This window comes from Manis pentadactyla, chromosome 4 (genome assembly GCF_030020395.1).
Source record: "Manis pentadactyla isolate mManPen7 chromosome 4, mManPen7.hap1, whole genome shotgun sequence".
Lineage (NCBI taxonomy): Eukaryota > Metazoa > Chordata > Mammalia > Pholidota > Manidae > Manis > Manis pentadactyla.
Genome location: NC_080022.1, coordinates 16,014,333 through 16,032,585, shown reverse-complemented (window position 1 = coordinate 16,032,585; position 18,253 = coordinate 16,014,333). Strand labels below are relative to the sequence as shown.

General features: G+C 41.6%; 1 protein-coding gene across 2 annotated transcripts in view; it reads right to left on the bottom strand.

Annotated features, from left to right (window-relative positions):
* The window catches only part of CDC42 (cell division cycle 42), a 40,007-nt gene extending 31,091 nt beyond the window's left edge, over nt 1–8,916 (bottom strand). The window contains exon 1 of one of the 2 annotated variants that reach the window (XM_036914620.2): nt 8,809–8,916. The gene's annotated coding sequence lies outside the window, so the exon portion shown is untranslated. The remainder of the gene's footprint in view (nt 1–8,808) is intronic. The other variant, XM_036914618.2, reaches the window with a different exon arrangement.
* Nucleotides 8,917–18,253: the final 9,337 nt, after the last annotated feature.

Sequence of the window (18,253 nt, the reverse complement as noted above, 5' to 3'; positions counted from 1 at the left end):
CCAAGGATCTCTCACTGAAAGGTTAACAAGGTGAGAAGCCAACCGCAAAACTAACAATGACCATTTATTTAGACTTTTTTTTTTTGGCATATCTGATGAGACAGAAGTACCTACATTCAGATTCTCATGTCTTATAAACCACAAGCCATATTTTAAAAGAACAAGACAAGACCACCAAGATTCTGAATCAAAGTGATCTACCAATTTTGATGTAAAATCTTTTAATGGGGAGAACTTCTACAGAAGCATTCTCCCATATACATCGACATAATTTGACAAGGAACAGTAAGAGATACTGTAACATTTATGCACCAAAGTCAAGTCAATGATGTAGAGTGGGTATGGATGCACGTTTCAGCTTGGATGCACAGCACCAAGTAATTGTACAGTTCTACCCACTAAGACAGGGCAAGAGAAATGCAAACAAGGATAGAATTGCAAAGACTCTGAAAAATAACCAATATGTGTTGGCAATAAATCTGCCCTTTCAAGCACAATTTGAATCAATAGCAGTAACATCAAAGCACAAACTTCAACCTTGACCACCAATTGTTTCTACAGGAACTACATACATACACCATATTTTGGAAAACTAAGTTCCTAAAATGGTACTCCAGATGTATTATGGAATGTATTTGCTTAATGTCCATTTTTAAAGATTTCATATAAAATTAAGCATGAAAGTACTTGTCACATTAAAAGTGACCACAGGTGTTCCCTCTACCTAACATGCTCTTGCCTAGATGTCTCACTCAGTCATATTCCATAGAGGTCTTCGCTCAAATGTCATTTCAAAGTAAGAACTCCTCTGACTACCTTATTTTAAACTGCAACCCAAGTTCTAGCAAACCCTGAAGCAATCCATGTACCCCACACCCAGCCCTCCCTGATTTCCTCCCCTTCATTTTTTTCTCCATTTAGCTCCAACTCACACACACTAGTGTGTAAACTTCATGAGGGCAGAGATTTGTTGGGGCCTATTTTTTTCACTGTTATAACCCCAACACCTAGAACAGTGACTGCCAGAAAGCACACATTAAAGGTGTTGAATTCATAAATTAGCAATGTAATGTGGATTAAAATTGCAAAATTAAAAAAACTTGTTCTTTGGACTCAAAATACACCTTTTAATGGGTAATCTAGGAACCTAAATCCTCTTCTATTCCCTATCAAAGAAATTAAAAAAATTTTTTTAATTGCTGCCTTTCTGAAAGAGACAAATCATATTTATAAGTCAAGTCCACAACCTGAACTAGCTAAAGTAGATAACATTAAGCGTTTAATTTTAAAGCCAAGCCACCCAACCCGGTATTACTTTCAGGGAATATTCTGTTATATCATCATGAGCAATTCTACTGTTCTAGGAAAGCACAATTCCACTACTTTTAAACTAGCAAAAAAAAAATGCACTCTCCTAGAAAAAACAGCATCCCCAAGAAGTAAGTGTATCACATTGTGTTGACAACTGTTTCAGTGAAATAGTTAATGCAACCAATCTTACACTAAGTAGTTTTATAGCTAAAATATGCCTCTAATTTTGGAACAATTCACTTAGATTTAAATCCACTAAAGTAGTATATAATGAACTAAGGAATCACATAACTGCCAAGAACTATCTCTAAAATGTAGGTTTTCATACCTTTGCCACTGACTAGCTCTATTTTAAAAGCCATTTCTATACATTCTTTTATTAGATTTTTTAAATATCTGTAAAAAATCATCTCATCTTCATATTTTAAAAAAAGAGGGAGACAGAATGAGACACACATATTTTATGAAAGTAGAAAACGATACCCAACTGAAAGTAGCAGAGGCAAAAAATTTGGCATGAGCAAGATACAAACTTGGATCTTCAACACATGTAACATCCAGGACATGAATTAATCTTGATCCTGAAGAAAATGTATTCAATGGCCAAAAACACAGTCATTTTCTTACCTAACCCCAACCTGGATATACAAAGTTATATCTTTCCCCACTCTCCCATCTCTCAGGTAACTGGTAACACAGATGGTAAGTGAAATGATTTTTCTATTCCTTGTTCTGATTTAACCAAGGACAAGTTTTTAGGAGAATCTATCTTCATTTCTACGTAATAGGTGAAACCAGAAAAAAATATTAACTGAAAGGTGGGCTCTGAGGTGGGTGTTTTGGGATTTTTGGGGGGCGGAGTTTGTGACAAGAAAGAAAAACAAAATATGTCAAATTACAAAATACAAAGAACCTATAGATTACTACCACAAGCTCCTAAAATACTTCTCATGTATGGGAACAATTACTTTTTTAAAACTTCATAGAAACTATCTGCATTACAAAATAAAAGTTATCCATTATATGACCTCCAGAACATTAAAATATTGACTTTTAAATTACTGCAAGCTTTTCAGAATATTGGAAAACAGTAAAATACTCAAGAGATACTGGAGACAGTGACTCTATTTTAAAAAGTTTCCTTTGCAGCCACCACTAGACAATCACTTCCTCAATCCCTAATATTGGTCTGTTTTTCTCATCCAATACCTTGCCCCAGTTGTTAAGCTGAGAGAGAGGTATTTCCTTATAGATAACCCCAAAGATGTTTTATATATAACATGTTCAGTTCCACCCTGAAAGCTGCAAATTAGCAATTTCTGTACAACAGCTCAAGTGCGGTTTAGTACAACAAGGATAAATCACCCATGGCCTCTGCTGAAGTGTCTGTCCACCACTCACCTGCCTCAACTGAGTAGTTTTACCATTTTTCTATCCATAGCAAACATTATTTGGCCACTAACAGCCTTTGAAGCTAACAGACATTAATAAACCAGACACCAGTGTCTCCCAGTCCATTTTCTCAAAACTTGACAGTGTATTCCATGGGAGAAAAAAAAAAGCTCCAACAAGTTTAAGAAACACTGAATTAAACAGATTCTCTAACTTCTCTGAATATTTAACAAACATATATATTATGAATTTCCAATATGGGGATATAATAACTAGGGTTTCCAATTTATCTGGCACCCAACCCCATGGAATCCTCTTTCAGGTATTCCTAAACACACTAGAGAAACAGCACAGCATTATTTTTAAAAAATTATCTCCACGCTCATTTCTACTTCTTTATAACCTCTTGGAATGACCATATTCCCTTTAGCCCTATGATGAGCAGAGCAAATATATATGACCTAATTGAAACATTTCCATAGCTTATATTTTAAACTGTTTATACTACTTGTACACTTTCTGAAACAAGTGAGAATTTTAGATAATTTAAACCCTAGCATGCTAATATTCAGACACAGTATGTTTTTCTAGTTATCTGATAAATGAAAACGTACTTTTAAAAATATAATACTTTAGTTAAAAATCTTACTGTTAATCTTAAATTCCTCAGTAAAAATACGGCTTTAAAGCAATAAGTGATATATAGATGGTTTAATTCCACTTCAGAAGACTCTAAAATTGAGCTCCTCTCAAATAGTATTCAGCATGTAAAACAAACTTGTCACTCCAGTGAAGTTGTGTTAAAATGACAATCCCTGAAACTACAAATAATTCCGTTAAGAAAGTTTATTCGATTATTTCCCACTCCTCTTTATCTGCTTTCAAAACTTTAAAAGCAAACCAAAATTACAAATATTCTTAAATTTGGCTACCAACAAAACAAATGGAGTATAGCTGAAATCTTATTACAAAGTGTATTCTTTTTCACTTTACATTAATTCAGAGTATTCTTTTATTGCACCTCTCTCCCTCTGGCTTCATCTGTTCCTCATTTAGTCTGTTCTCAATCTCTTGTTTCTCTTCTGTTTACAAGGAATAACCAACAATTAAAATCTTTTCTGCTGAAAAGGATGGCTGTAGCTTAATATCCAACAGTAGATGGCTTCATACTGCCACTTGGGACACAGAGAATGGACACAAGTGTGCCTAAGACGTTGATTACCCAGCTCTCCTGAGGTCTGCAGCACGTCCAGCCAGTTAAGAGCAGCCTCCTCCATTTACTCCAGTGTGACATAACGAATAATTTTCTGCCTGCCTTAACTTGAAAAAGATTGGGAAACACTACTCTAGAGCATATATACTGCACAAAGATAGTGCTGGTGAACTTCTCCTACACCAAATATGTTAAAGAACAATTATTTGAGGAAAATTCAATCTAGTCCTTAAAAAAACAGCATTAACTTTTTCAGGATGGCAGCTAAATAAGACCAGATTTTAGTTATAAACATTTTCCCTTGAAATTGTAAATATAATTTAGTAAAGAAAACAGAAAACATTTTTTACATTTGACCAGCTAAATGCCAACTTTGTGTTCTACCTATTTTCATAACCAACATTATGAATTATTTTGATCATATGCTCTTTATAACAATTAGTTTTCAATAAAATATCATTTGAGTTCAAACGTGTAATTGATAAGCTGAACTAGAATTTAAGATTATTCGGTTATTACTAAGTGGGCAATGGCACTTTAATAACTTTAAACTCCTGATAATAAGCACATATATGAGGCAATTCTACACAATAGGCAAGAACTTTGATTCCTTTAGAAACTAAATAGGTGTAGTGTAACATTCATTTTCAGATAATGATCCTTGCAATAAATTTTGGTAGACTGCCTAAAAGAAACAAGGTTATACTTAAGTACGGGGGAAAGTAAAGCACTCAACACTGCGTTTGAAATTTTTTAAGATTATCACTCTAGCAGTCCTGAAGAGGGTACTTCAAACTTTAATGCACGTAAGAATCATCTTAAGGTCTTGTTAAAATGCGGTTTCTGACTCAGTTACTGGGATGGAGCCTGAGATTTCTAACAACTCCAAGGTGAATGCTCATGCTGCTGATCCATAGTCCACACACTGCATTATTTGAGATTTCATGCCCTTCATTATATGACACTAGCTATAAGAAAATGGATAAAAATTTACAGCAGGCAACAATCCCCACTTCATTTAATAATTTTTATGGTTTCATGAGATTAATCTGGGTTATTAAAATGCTGATGCTGGGAAAACACAAAGAGCTTCTCAAACGCGGGGGCCTAAGAGCAATTACAATAACAAAAGCAAACACCTATAGAGCATAGTATGTGTCAGTGAATTGTTTTAATACTTCACAGAGATTAACTATTTGATTCTTATAACAACACGCTGAGGTAGGGACTACTGCTAGTCCTATTTTACACAAGGTAAATCTTAGTCACAAAGGCATTAGTTAGATTGCACATAGCTAATAAATGGCAGAGCCAGGATATGAACCCAGGCAGTCTGGTTCCAGAGTCTACACTTTTAATCACTATACTAACAGTATCTCTCTCAAGAACACACAACAGAATTAAAATGGCAAATCAAAATGGCTTATTTTTGGAGAAAATGATACAGTGTTAAAAACTGAGCAACAGGGATTCTCTTCAGGTGACAGATCACTGATGCTTGGTGAAGAGCATGACCTAACAAAATATAGGGTTTTTTTTGTTATATTAGAAACTGTTCTGTACTTCATCATAATAGCTAACTATCTGAGAAGTATTTTTCTAAAATGTATTTTTTTTATGGGATACCATTTTGGTGGCAAAACAATGGAATAAGCAGTTTGAAACCAATGTCCCAGGGGCAACTAGTGAAGAAGAGTTTTGGCAACCACGACTTAGAACAGCAGCAGTAGTAGAAACCGCTGAAATGACAAGTAATGAAAATTGCTTTATCAAAAATATTTTGGACTGAAAGGATGAGTAACTAGAAGTAGAAACTAGTAAGGGACAAAACATAACAGACCAGGAATTTGATACTATTACACAGAGGGGAAGAAGTGGTAAAAATAAGCTGCTATTTCAAACAAAGAAATGAAGGAAGGAAACAAACATTAAAGTCTGATTTATTTTTAGGAGATTAAGAAGTGACTGTCAGCAAGGATTTTCTAAGCAATGGTAAACGTTCCAGATAGTACAGCTGCAGAATATACTGGACTAAACAGATGGATAAGGTCAAGCAAAAGTGGATTTGTAATCATCACTTCATTGAGCCCAAATATGAATATAGCTGACAAAGCACAAAAGAAGTCTCAGGAAACTCAGTAAGCAAGCCTATAGAATACGCAGAAAGGGAAAATGTTAACCTGCAGACATCATCAAATTCACTTGATAAACGTCCCTTGAGACAGCTATGGATCTGGTACTATCCTAGGTGTTAGGAATACAGGGGTAACCAACGATGGGAAGTCAAAGCCCTACCCTCATATAGCTTACATTCTAGTGGGGAAAACTGATATCAAAGAAAACACTGAAAAAGGCAGTATCATAAAAGCCTAGAATGAAGCCCTTTAATATAGTATACAGATCTATTTAAGGGACATATTAAGAAAATATTAACCTCTTTCCCCTGCAGAAAAAGCCCTGTAGGCCTGAAGTGCTCCTCATTGTATTCCTCATCCTCTCAAAAAAGACCCTTAAACAATAAATGCATCTAAAAATGTATCTACAAATAAAAGTACAATTTGACTTTTACTTCCAAGAATGCCTATAAATACTATACTAAGACAGGCACAGTAAATTGTACTTGAACGTTTTCCAAGCTCCTGGATCAAAGCATTTTATTAGTGCAACCATTTCAAAAATAACTAGAAATGCTTTTCTAATAGACCATAAAATTATAAATGGAAAAATTATCCTAATAAAGGAAAACAAATCTGGAAGTTACAGAAAACATCAAGATTTGGTCTTAATGCCCTTTGAGAATCTCTTTAAGCCCCCTGACTACCCTAGGCTATTAAACCTGCCTAAGAGTCCCAAAAACTTTAGTTTAACAGAGTACAAGTGTTTTATGTAAATATTTAAAGAGCATGTGATACGTTTCAAGTCTTGAAGAAATTACTGGAACTCCTTTTTACTATTCAGTTAATTACCTCTTATCTCCTTGCATCATTCTAAAAACTGTAAATTCAAACTATTCTCTATGTTAAAAGGAAAGATGCAAATTGATATATATTTAACCTTGTTAAATATAGAAGACTCATGAAATAAGGCAGCAGAAAGTGTTCCATTTTTATATTCATAAAACAAGAACATCATGACATTTTTGAAAATTCAAGCTCCACACCTATCCAATCGACACCTATAAAAGCTGATTTAAACCTATCACTTCTTTTAAGTGTTTAATAAGCAATGTTCTCTATAGAGAAACAAAAGGAAAGTACCTGTTCCTACATGAACTATCCTTATAACGATGCATTATACAATTTGATCTCATTTGCTTTACAATGCTAATATTTTCCTGTGTCACTGTACCCTGTAGCCAATGTTAGGATGTACCTAACATTCGCGGGAACAAATAACTGTGATCCCAAAAGTCTAAAAATGGTATTGAGTTGGTTTTGGGGGAATCTGTGGTTAAAAATCCAAAACTCGTTTTTAATTACAAGACTAAAATGCGTAGCAAGCAAAGATTAGGTGTAAAATAAACCGACTCTTATTCACCACACCTTGCCACAAAAATTGCACGTGAGACAACTCAGGTACGTATTCTGCATCAGTTAAGTCATGTGGGAGAAGTTAAAGTCTGGGAAAGTCATTCTGTACCAAAGAAATGCTCCCACAAATAAATTCACTTCATTCGAGTACAAAGGAATCTTTAACGTTACTGCCTAACCAAGTGGCTGCAGAGGTGTTGTCTTACGCTTTATTCCCTAGCACAAGCTAATCTTGGCATTTTAAACCTTCTTGTCTTTTAGATGTATTTGAAATGGCCAGGATTTCCAAAGACCTCTGAATACAATGCGTTGGGAAGCAAGCAGGACATGCCATTCATTGGCTGACCAACTAAGGCAGCAAAATGCTGTCTTAAATCTGGTGAGTCCTAGACTTGGGGGAGTTAAAAACTCTCAACCCTTATATTGCGATGACGTAATCTTCCACGCTGCATTTCTCTTGTACTTAAAGGGGTGGAAAAAACAAACGAACAAAGAAAATTCCACCCTAATAAAATGAATTAAGCAAGCGGCAAAACGACCGTTTCGGGAGGTGATTAAGGAAACTCCCTGAAAGGGAAGCTTCTGCCGAATAGGTAGGCAGAGTTGGAGAAGCAAACGGCAATGGTAGTAGGAACAACCTAAGGCAGAAATAAAGGAGACCGGAGAATCAGCAATCAGGCCCACCCCGCCCGCACCAAGCGTCCGGCTGAAAGGCTGCGTAGGGAAGCCGGTCACCGGCAAAGCCTGAGACAGTCCGCCAGCCGCCCCCTCCCCGGCCGCCACTTCCCCGCCGCGCTCGCAATTCCGCTCCCCTCCCCCCGCCCGCCGCAAAATGTCCGCGGCGGAGCAGGAAGTCGGAGCCGGGGCGCAGCGGCGGACCCAGCCTGGTAGCCCGGGCCGCCAACACCCCCGCTCGCTCCGGGCGCCCGCGAGCGGCTCCGCCGCCCGGGGCCCACGGAACCCGTACCCGTCTCGGCCTGCAGGGCCGGGTCTGGGGGAAGGGAGCTCGGGCGCTCGGATGGGTGTGACCCTTTCCTTCCGCCGCTGCCCGGTGACAGCCGGCCCCGCCCGCGCCCTGCGGCCGGAACCCCGCGCCCCCAGCAGTGCACCTCTCGGAGGGCACGTACCCCCGCCTTCCCCACCGCGACCCCCTCCCCTCCGTTCCCGACAGAACCCGGGCTCGCGCCGGCCCGGAGGGCGCCGCGCTAGCCAAGCAACCACACACACACGCCCCGCGCTCCCAGGTTTCCCGGGATCCCAGAGGCGGGGTGTCCCCGCGGACCGGGAACGGCCCGGACGGCGCGGCGGGGACGCAACGCCCGGGAAGCCGCTCCCGCAGGGAGCCTCATGCCCCGCACTCACCTCAGCTTCTCCGCCGGGGCGTTGGCAGCACTGCGCGGGGTCTCCTCGACTGCCGGACAGGGGCACGCGCCTGACGTCAGCACGCAGGCGACGCATGGTTGGGTGCCCGCGGAAGTGGGAGGGACCGACAGGCGTGGAGAGGCAGAGCAGTTCGAGGCGGAATTTGTCCCATGCCGGGCTCGGCCACTTACGCGCACGCGCCAGCCAGTGCTGCCTGCTCCGCGGCGGAGCTCAGCATCTCTTTCTTAAAAGGTTATATTTGTAATAGTTCTGTGAGCAGTCGTTTGCAAAGCGCTTCCACTAACATTTCTTTTGATCCTTGCAACCTCTGAAGTCAAATATTGGCATCCCTATTTTGCAGGAAGGCGGAGGCTACTCAAAGAGGGGCAGTGATTTGCCTGAGACCACACTGCAAGTGGATGGCCTGCCGACTTCCAAGGCCTGAATTCAGTCCACTGTGGCGTGAGAATTGAATGCTGCGCTTCTCAATTCTGCGTACGCTTCCTGGCCCCTGTTCCAGACACACTGTCGTTTTTTTTTATTTAGAGACTTCCTCCCCACCACAGGGCCTCCCAAGCACTGTTTACCTGGCTGCCTCCCCCTCACTTTGGTTGGCTTTCATCCCTCAAATGTCACTGCCTTTCTGATGATCCTATCCTCACAGCACCTGTTTATCATCTGTCGTTCCTGCTGGTGTGCAAGCTTCGGGAGAACAGGAACCCTCTCTCATTCTCAGATGCTTCCCAGTGTTAGAGGAAAACATCTTAATAATAATTCATTTATTGATGGCTGCCATACCTATTTGGCCAAGATAGACACTTATTTCCAATATATTTGATTCAATAGTTATTTTCTTTCAGACTTTTTAATTACACAAGACTACGTTTTTGAGGGTTTACTATACGCATGCTGCTAACAGGTTTGAGTGCAAAGATAGCTGTCGTACTACAAACACCCTATGAGTTAAGAACTATTGCCTGTTTATTAATGCATGAACTGAGGCTCAGAAGTGTTAAAGTACTTGCCCAAGGTCACCAACCCAGGCAGTGGCAGATCTGGGACTTAGACCCAAGAGGCTGGCTCTAGTTGACTACTGTGCTGTCATACTACCCAGCAGGTTTATTATACAGAAATCAGAAGATAAGCTCCAGCAGTAGTCCTACTCCTAATGATACTAAATATTAACATTTTGGTGTTCACCTTTCCAGATATATATAGATAGATGGATGTACACACATTTATTGCACAAAAGCAAATCATACTCTGCTTCTCTCTCTCAAAACTACATTGTGAACATCTTTCCATGTCAACGCATCATTTTTAAAGGATGCATAAATGGATGGACATTCATCCAATCAATCTCTTGCTGTTGGAATTTAGGTTGTTTTTGGCTACTGTAAATTTTTGACTGTTGTGAAAATGCATAAGCTTAGTTTCTTAAACTTTTGGGAAAACTAGTTGTGTTTTCTCCCTCTGTAAGGCCAGTTGCCAATGACCTTTCCTTCATCCTGTCTCACAATCCTATGAATGTCCCCAGACAATGTCTGACCTTTCCATAAGCAGCAGTATCTTGATGGGGTGTCACCCAACTGCTTGGCTTTTCCTGCCGTTATTCTGAGGACAAGGACCCACTTAGCACTTTGTCTATTACGCTATCAGGTTTTGGTCAGAAGGACCCTCCCCAACCTTTTCACAGTTCCAAAAAGCAATAGCATTACTACTTGGCCCCAGTATACCCCTTCCCTTGCTGCAAGCCAGGCCCCAACCTCCTAGTGCTCCCTCCCCACTGCCCAATTGGCTACAGCTGGCTCGTGTTAACAGGAAGGGCAGCCTGTGTGTGTTTCCAGCTCTCCTCTCCCTGTAGTTACCAACCCAGTGTCCATTACTCCTTCTGGTGACAGCACTTCCATTTCTCCTGGATCAGCCCATCCCCAAATTCTCCATCCATGTCACTCTACCTCCTGTAGCAGGGTAGACATATGACCCAGTCTTGGCCAATAAGAGCATTTTAGAGAGCCCCCTTGCCAAACATTTCAGCACTGGGCATATGGCTCAATGAGAACCAGTAAGATTCAATTCTGGAACTTTGGTCAGAACTGTCCAGTTGAATGAACTATCTGCTGAAGGCAGGATGTAATCATGGCCCCACTGCAAGGAAAAAGACTGCCTGAGAATGAGACCAAGACACACAGTGGAGTAACAGAGCTGAAAGATAAGACAGTGAAGCCAAGTCCCAGCAGTATTGTCTGAGCCCCAGGATTCAGCTTGCTTCACTTTTCAGTCACATTAGCTTATAAAATTCCTCTTTTGTCTCAGCTAGAGTAAGTAGGTTTCTGTCACTTTTAACTGCAAAACTCTTGAATCACTCAGCCACCTCTGTACCCCCCGTATCTGTCCCTGTGGTGTGGCATTTGCCACCACCCTCTACGTAGACTCTCAAATCACTGCCTCCTCCAGCCCCTATTCCTACATGCATTTCCAAATTTCCCATTAATCAGAATCTCATCAGAACCACTGAAATCATCTTCCTGTTCCCACCTGCTTTAGCTTCTGCAGTGCCTGTATCTGCTATGAACCCGGGCACCCTTGTACATTCAGGGGTTCCCAACATTTTCTGTATCATATATCACCTTATGCTGTATCATATATCCTATACCCATGAAATTAATATCCAATTTCTAGATGCTTCCTTTAAGAATCTGCTTTAATTCATTTTATACAGCACAACCTTCATCTTGCCAGACCTCAGCTCTCTTTAAATCACCTCAGGAACCCCCAGGGTTTTCTCCCTTATCTTCACGATCATATTCAAGGTCATTTATCCAGGCATTCTGTACCCTCCATGATCTGGCATGAGCTTGGCTTTCCGAAGTTATTTCCTTTTCCCTTCTGTATTAGGGTTCTCCTGAGGAACAGAACCTTTAGGGGAGAGAGGGAGAGATATCTATTTACCTAAAAAGATATATTACAAGGAACTGACTTAAACAGTTATGGAAGCTGATAAGTCTCAAGATCCATGGGGTGAGTCAGCATGGTGGAGACCCAAGAGAGTTGACAGTGTAGTTCCAGTCCAAGTCCTAGGCCCTGAGAACCCAAAGAGCTGATGTTTCTGTTGCAGTCCAATGACCAGCAGGCTCAAGCCTCAGCAAAAGCAAACATTCCAGTTTGAGTCCAAACCCAGAAAAATCTATCCCCCTTACTCAAGGAAGGGTCAGCCTTCTTGTTCTATACAGGTCTTCAACTGATTGGTAAGGTCAACCACATTAGGGAGAGAAATCTTCTCTATTCAGTCTACCAATTTAAATGTTGATTTCTCATCCTAAAACACCCTCACAGACACACCCATAACGATGTTTGACCAGATATATGGGTACCCCATGGCCCAGGTGACATAAAAAATTAATAACACCATCTTTCATCACACACCTTATGCTGCGACTAGACACCCCTACTCATGCCGTTCCTCTTGCCTAGAAAACCTTTCCCACTTATCCATCCAACCTGTCAAGTCCCACTCTCCTTCTCACCATGAAAAACGCCTTTTGCAAACACTGACCTTGTACCCTTTCCCATCTCTCTCTCTGCAGATTCAGTGGTTCCTTTCTCTGTCTGCCAAACTCCTATTCCCCTCTCCCTCAAGGACTAGCCTAGATCTCAGCTCTGAATATTTCCCTGACAACCCAGGCAATGAGTTATCCTAATATGCTTTATATTTAAGGCCTACCACACTGGAATAATTTGTATCTATGCAAATTAAGCCATTAAGTCCTGAGCAGACAGGGATTTTATCTTATTCGTTTTTGAATCCTTTTGCCTAATTTCCTGGTATATTGCCAATCCTCAAAAATGTTTGATCAGTATTGCATGAATTAGCATAATACCACCTCTTCCACAACGCCTGCTCTGCTTCCTGCTGCCAAAAGTGTTTGGTCTTTGCCTCTTCGAAACTCCTATTGCACTTCCCCAAGGACTTGTCAGGCACTGTTCTGCCATGCTTGTACGTGCTTGCTGTGCCCTACTGTAAACGCCCAGGGACAGGCTCAGTTTCAGATGCATCTTTGTACGCCTCACAGTGCTCATCAGGTGCATTAAACGTAGTGAGCATTTACACACGCACTGAAGAGTGAGAGAAACCTCAAACTGCATTCTCTGCAAAATGCCCCAAACCGCAAATCCACCATCTCCCCAGGGCCTGCTGAGATTTACTAAAGATGAGGATGCACATTAAAGGAGCTCACCTTTGTGGTCTTCAGGAATCACATGGGAAAATCCTAATTAAGATTTCCCATGTGATTCATAAGCAATATAACTAAAAAGAAAAGCAAGAAAGTGATTATTATAAAAAGCCAGCTTCTGGCCACCTTTAAAGGAGGTTGTAATCTGGAAAGGTTAGGGGGTGCAGGAGGGTGGGAGGGATGGTGTTAGCAATGTTCTATTTCATGCCCTTTATGGTGATTACATGGATGTTTGCTTTATAATTATTCATTGTACTGTACATTTATGTGCTATTTCTCATATGTAATATTTCTTTTTTTTTTAAGTTTAGAAATAAATAAAACACAAAGTCTCAATGATGTTGTTGTGTAAATTCCTATCACTCAGACTCAAGACTACCCTCTCTTCTGATTTACTGGCTGCTCTTTCCCTCCTCTGTCTGGTCATGGTTCAGGCCTTGCCAGCAGCCCCCCTCTGCTGCTAGGACTCCAAATGTGCTCCTGGTTTGGCCTGCCACGCCATCGGAGGCTAGAGCTGTTGCAGTTCAGCCTACTTCACAGGCTCTGACTGAGGCACCTAGCCCCTCTGCAGCCCCTCCTGTGGCTCAGCCTCTCTCCTCCACTTTGTGCTACATCATTTTGCTTGTCCAGAAACCAGGACCCTTGGAGTCAGAGAAAGCTGAAGAACTGACCGAACCTGTTTCCTACCTGCCTTTTCTCTAACCGGCCCAGGCTTGCCTCCTCCGTCTTGGTTACACATCTCTGGTGGAGATAATATGGGTCATTGAGGAAGGGTAGATGAAATGGGATAGGGGAGGGGAAAAAAATCTAGAAACAACTGAGCAACTCCATCCCCATCCAGTAGGGTTTAGTTAAGAACCCAGAAGCACATAGCACAATGATGAAGTTTTAACTTGAAAATGACTTGAGAATTGCTTATGTAGACCAGGCATGTTAAAACCAACAGTTTAGTGAGTGTCTATTACGTGCTAGGCACCTCAGATGCAAAGGTGGATGATATCCCCTTGCCCAACCCCTTCAATGGCTTCTCCTAGCTCTTGTCTCTCTCTCTCCAACCTCCTCTGGACCACGCCCTCTTGGCTCCAGCCATGCTGGCCTATTTGCTGTTCCTTAGACATAACTGAGCTTACTGCTTATTGTGCCTGCCCCAGAGCCTTTGTACTTGCTGTTTTCCTGCTCTGCATATACCTGCTCCTTTTCACCCGACAGGTCTTTGCTCAGCTGTTGCCTCTTCAAGAAGACCTCCTCCCAACCTCCATCACAACACACTGTTTTCTCTCTTTCACAGCCTTACCACTATCCAAAATGATCTCACATCTTTATTTTTCTGGTTATCTGTCTTCCCCTTTAAAAAGTTAATTCAAGGTGTGACAAACAATAATTAAAATAAGTGCTAAGACAAGGATATGTGTACAAGGATCTAGAAAAGCAGAGTAGTCACAATAGTTATACCTCACATTTATTAGGTACTCACTATGCTTCAGGCACAGTTATAAATGTTGAATATGTCTTGTCTCACTTGAAATTCATGAGAACTCTGGAGTGTAGAAACTGTTATCCTCAAGAAAAATGAGGCATGAGGAGATAAATAGCACTTGCCTAAAGTCATATAGCTTGGCAGACGGAAGAGCTGAGACTGAAGCCCAGAGCTGCTAACGGAAGGTTTCCCAAAGGAGCCAGATCTGATCTGAGTCTAGAGGATTCACACAGACTGCCAGGCCTGGGTGGGGCATGCTGATTCCTGGCAGAATGAACAGCCAAACCCAGGTACACAGGCATGGAAATGCAGAACTCTCAGTGCATAGATGAATCTCACAGACAAAATGTTGAACACAAGCCAGACACAAAAGAGTATATACTGTATGATTCGTTTGGTTCAGAACCAGGCAACCTTACTCTAGAGTGATTGATATCACAGTAATAGTTAATTTTCAGAGGTTTAATGACTAGGAAGGGCATGAGAGAAACTTCTGGGGTGCTGGTTATATTCTGTATCTTCATCTGGAAGGGCATTAGATGTCCACTTTGTACAAATTCATCCAGTTGTACAATTCAGATCTCTGCACTTTACAGGATGCATGTCACACTTAAAAAATTACAAATCACTTTGGCAGCAGTATAGTGGCCTACAAAACGAAACACTTGTGATTTTTTAAGAGGTGTAGAAATTTTGCAAGTCTTGATGAGATTGAATGACTGTGGATAAGAAAAGCAAGAGGAGAGGGATGGAGAGGAATGCGAAGATAGGAGCAGGATTTTATACTTAGAAACTGAAAATGAGAAGATGCAGCTGTTCAACAAGAGAGGGACTCAGAAGAAAAGAACATAATCAAAGGAACAGCTGGGGAAGAATCACTAACTCAGTCTTTCCCTAACCAAGCAGATTCTGATACAACAGCACTTACTGAATGTTTCCGTGCTTGCAGGGCTGTGCAGGGGTGACACTAGCTAGGAATATGACAGGAACAGGACAGGTCTTGGAACTGAAGCTCAGAGAGGCAGCATGACTTGCCTGAGATCACATACCTCATACGTAAGTGCTGGAGTTATCTTTACTAGAAACCTCCCATTTGTGCTCTGAAGAAAAGGTTCCAAAACACTAAGTATTGGCCCCCATTGGGGGCGGAGTTTTGGCTCAAAGGAAGTGAAAGGGAGGCCTGGCTGCTTCAGTGGTGTTAGTGGCTTCCTGCCCAGGAGCCACACCCAGGTTCAAAATCACGGTTCTGGGCAGTCAGGCTGTTGCTAGGCACCAAGGGGGTCCTTGAGCTTTCAGACAGAGCCAGCCCAGGGCAGTTCACCTCACCTCATTGCAAGGTCAGGTGCAGATCAGAGGGGGAAGCCAGTCAGCCACCGGAGTGAAGCCTTCCCTTTTATATTTAAATTTTTTTTTTTTTACTTCCATCCTCAGCCCTCACACAGTAGTTAATGATCTCACTCATTGCCCCATCCCATCATCCATGAATTCTAGTTCTGTTCACCAGAAGGAAACGCCTTAAACCGGAGAGCAACCATTATCTCCTACAAAAATCAAACTGTTTTGATGTGCAGGACCTGTGTCAAGGGCCCAAGAACATAGAGATTTCCTCTTGATGAAGCTCACAATTGGCCTGGGGACACAAGCTAGACACTGCACCACAGCGGGATATCCTGGGTACACAGTATGTATCTGCTGAATGAACAGGGACTGAAAGAACTAAAGCGAAGGCGTTATAGGAGCACACAGGAGGGCCTCAGATGCCGATTCAAGGCAGAAATCAAAGTCAGCCTCATGAGGGTGACCATGTCTATGTGTGTCATAGAGGATGAATAGGAGTGGGCTGGCAAAGACTGGGGGAGGTGTGGAGGTGGGGCATTCCAGGCTAAGGGAAAATGTCCAATTAATGCATGGTAGTGGGTGGAAAATGCTTAGGGAAATAGTCAAGCCATTGTTAAGGGCATTGTACTGAGCTGCCCATGGAAACCAGCCACACATGATGCTCCTGGAAGGGTCAGTTACAGTTCGGTGCTCCAGCCAACATCACCATCATGGTGAACTCCCAAGGCCCCCGCACCTCCTGGAGTTGGCCTTCTCTCCAGCAGCCAGGGCTCAGCACCCACTCACTGCCCAGGGATGAGCTGCCCAACAGATGACATATTTTTCCATCGCACCAGCCAGTTGCTAGGAATCTCGCACTACCTTGTGGTCCAACACTGGTTTTCAATAGCAGTCATCTGGCAGGAGCATTTTTCAGGAACTAGATGAAATTATTCTTTTGTGAAACTGGGAGTCAATATAATCACAAAGGGAAAATTAGACTTGAGACATTTTAGAAATACTTCCCTCTGGCTTCTCTACCTGGTCCTCCTCCTTCCTCACCTCTCCCAGAACTGAGTGTTTAGGGTTCTTCAGAATTGGAGTCTACATCAACTCAAGGAATGACAATGGTGGTAACTGGGTAGTGCCGACAGACTAGAGAAGCATAGGAATCATCTCAGGGAGTGGCAGAGGTAAGGAATCACTCCACTCCCAAATTCTCAAGAGCCCTGGAAACCCTGGACTTGCTTGATACCCAGCTCTTTGAGATCTAGGCAGTGTGACCTCGTGGCAAGGGCAGGGGGCTGGAGTCAGATGAAATGGAGATAGACTCCAGCTTCTTCTTAACTGGGCTTATTGGAGGCACGGAATCTTATTTGTATATTCACTTCCATGGGAAAGAGCTGGGAGACAGTGCTGGGCAATTATGAATTATACCAGTTTTGGTTTTAGGACATGGAGGTTGAGGTCTGGCTCTGTCACTCACCTCCCTAAACTTCACTTCAGCTTGATAGCAAGAAACCTCTAAGACTTACTGAACAAGAAAAATGTATATACTATAAATGTAGTGTTTTATATAATATATACTTTGTATAAAAAATGGTGTTTGTATACATGCACATGTGTATCTGTTTACGTTAATTCCTGTTTTCTGGAGGGACAGGTAAGAAACAGTTAATGGAAAGACCGTCCTTAGATGTTGCTTTTATAACCTTCTATATTATTGGGCTTTTCTAACCACATGCAAAAATATCTTTTAACTTAATATGAACCATTTTTCTTTTTTTACATTTTTCTGTATCAAATGAATCTAAGAAATGTTATTTTAAATTGTAAGATAAAGATGAAAAAAGCAGAAGAAACAACTTATATGCAGGACATTCTCAAGAGGCACTTGTTAAATTAACATTTCCAGACATGATGGAAAAGCTCAAAACTAGGGAGACAGAGATCCAAGGCTTAGATTCCAGCTCCAGCACTACTGCCCATGTTGCTTAACTGCTGGGTCTCTTTTCTAATCAGTAAAGCAGGTATACTTACATGAATAGGTAAACTCGGATGACTGTTAGAACTAAATGAAACATGAATGCATCTACTTCAGATCCTAACACATAGTAAATCATCCCAATAAAACATTCTAAAGGTTGGAGGTATACTATCACTCTTCATACCAAAGAGCTTAAGATTTGCCAGAGTAGGTGGTATCATCCAAACACAGGAATATGAAGCCCAATTTATGCCACTCTTCTTACAGCCTTCATTCAAGAATAAGCTGGAAAGACCAGTGGGAGAGTAATGTGGCACGTCTGTGATGACCTTCCCTTTTTTATCAGTAGTTCTCAATCAGAGGTGAATTTGCCCCATGGGGACATTTGACAATGTCTGGAGACATTTTTGGTTGTCACATCTAGGTAGG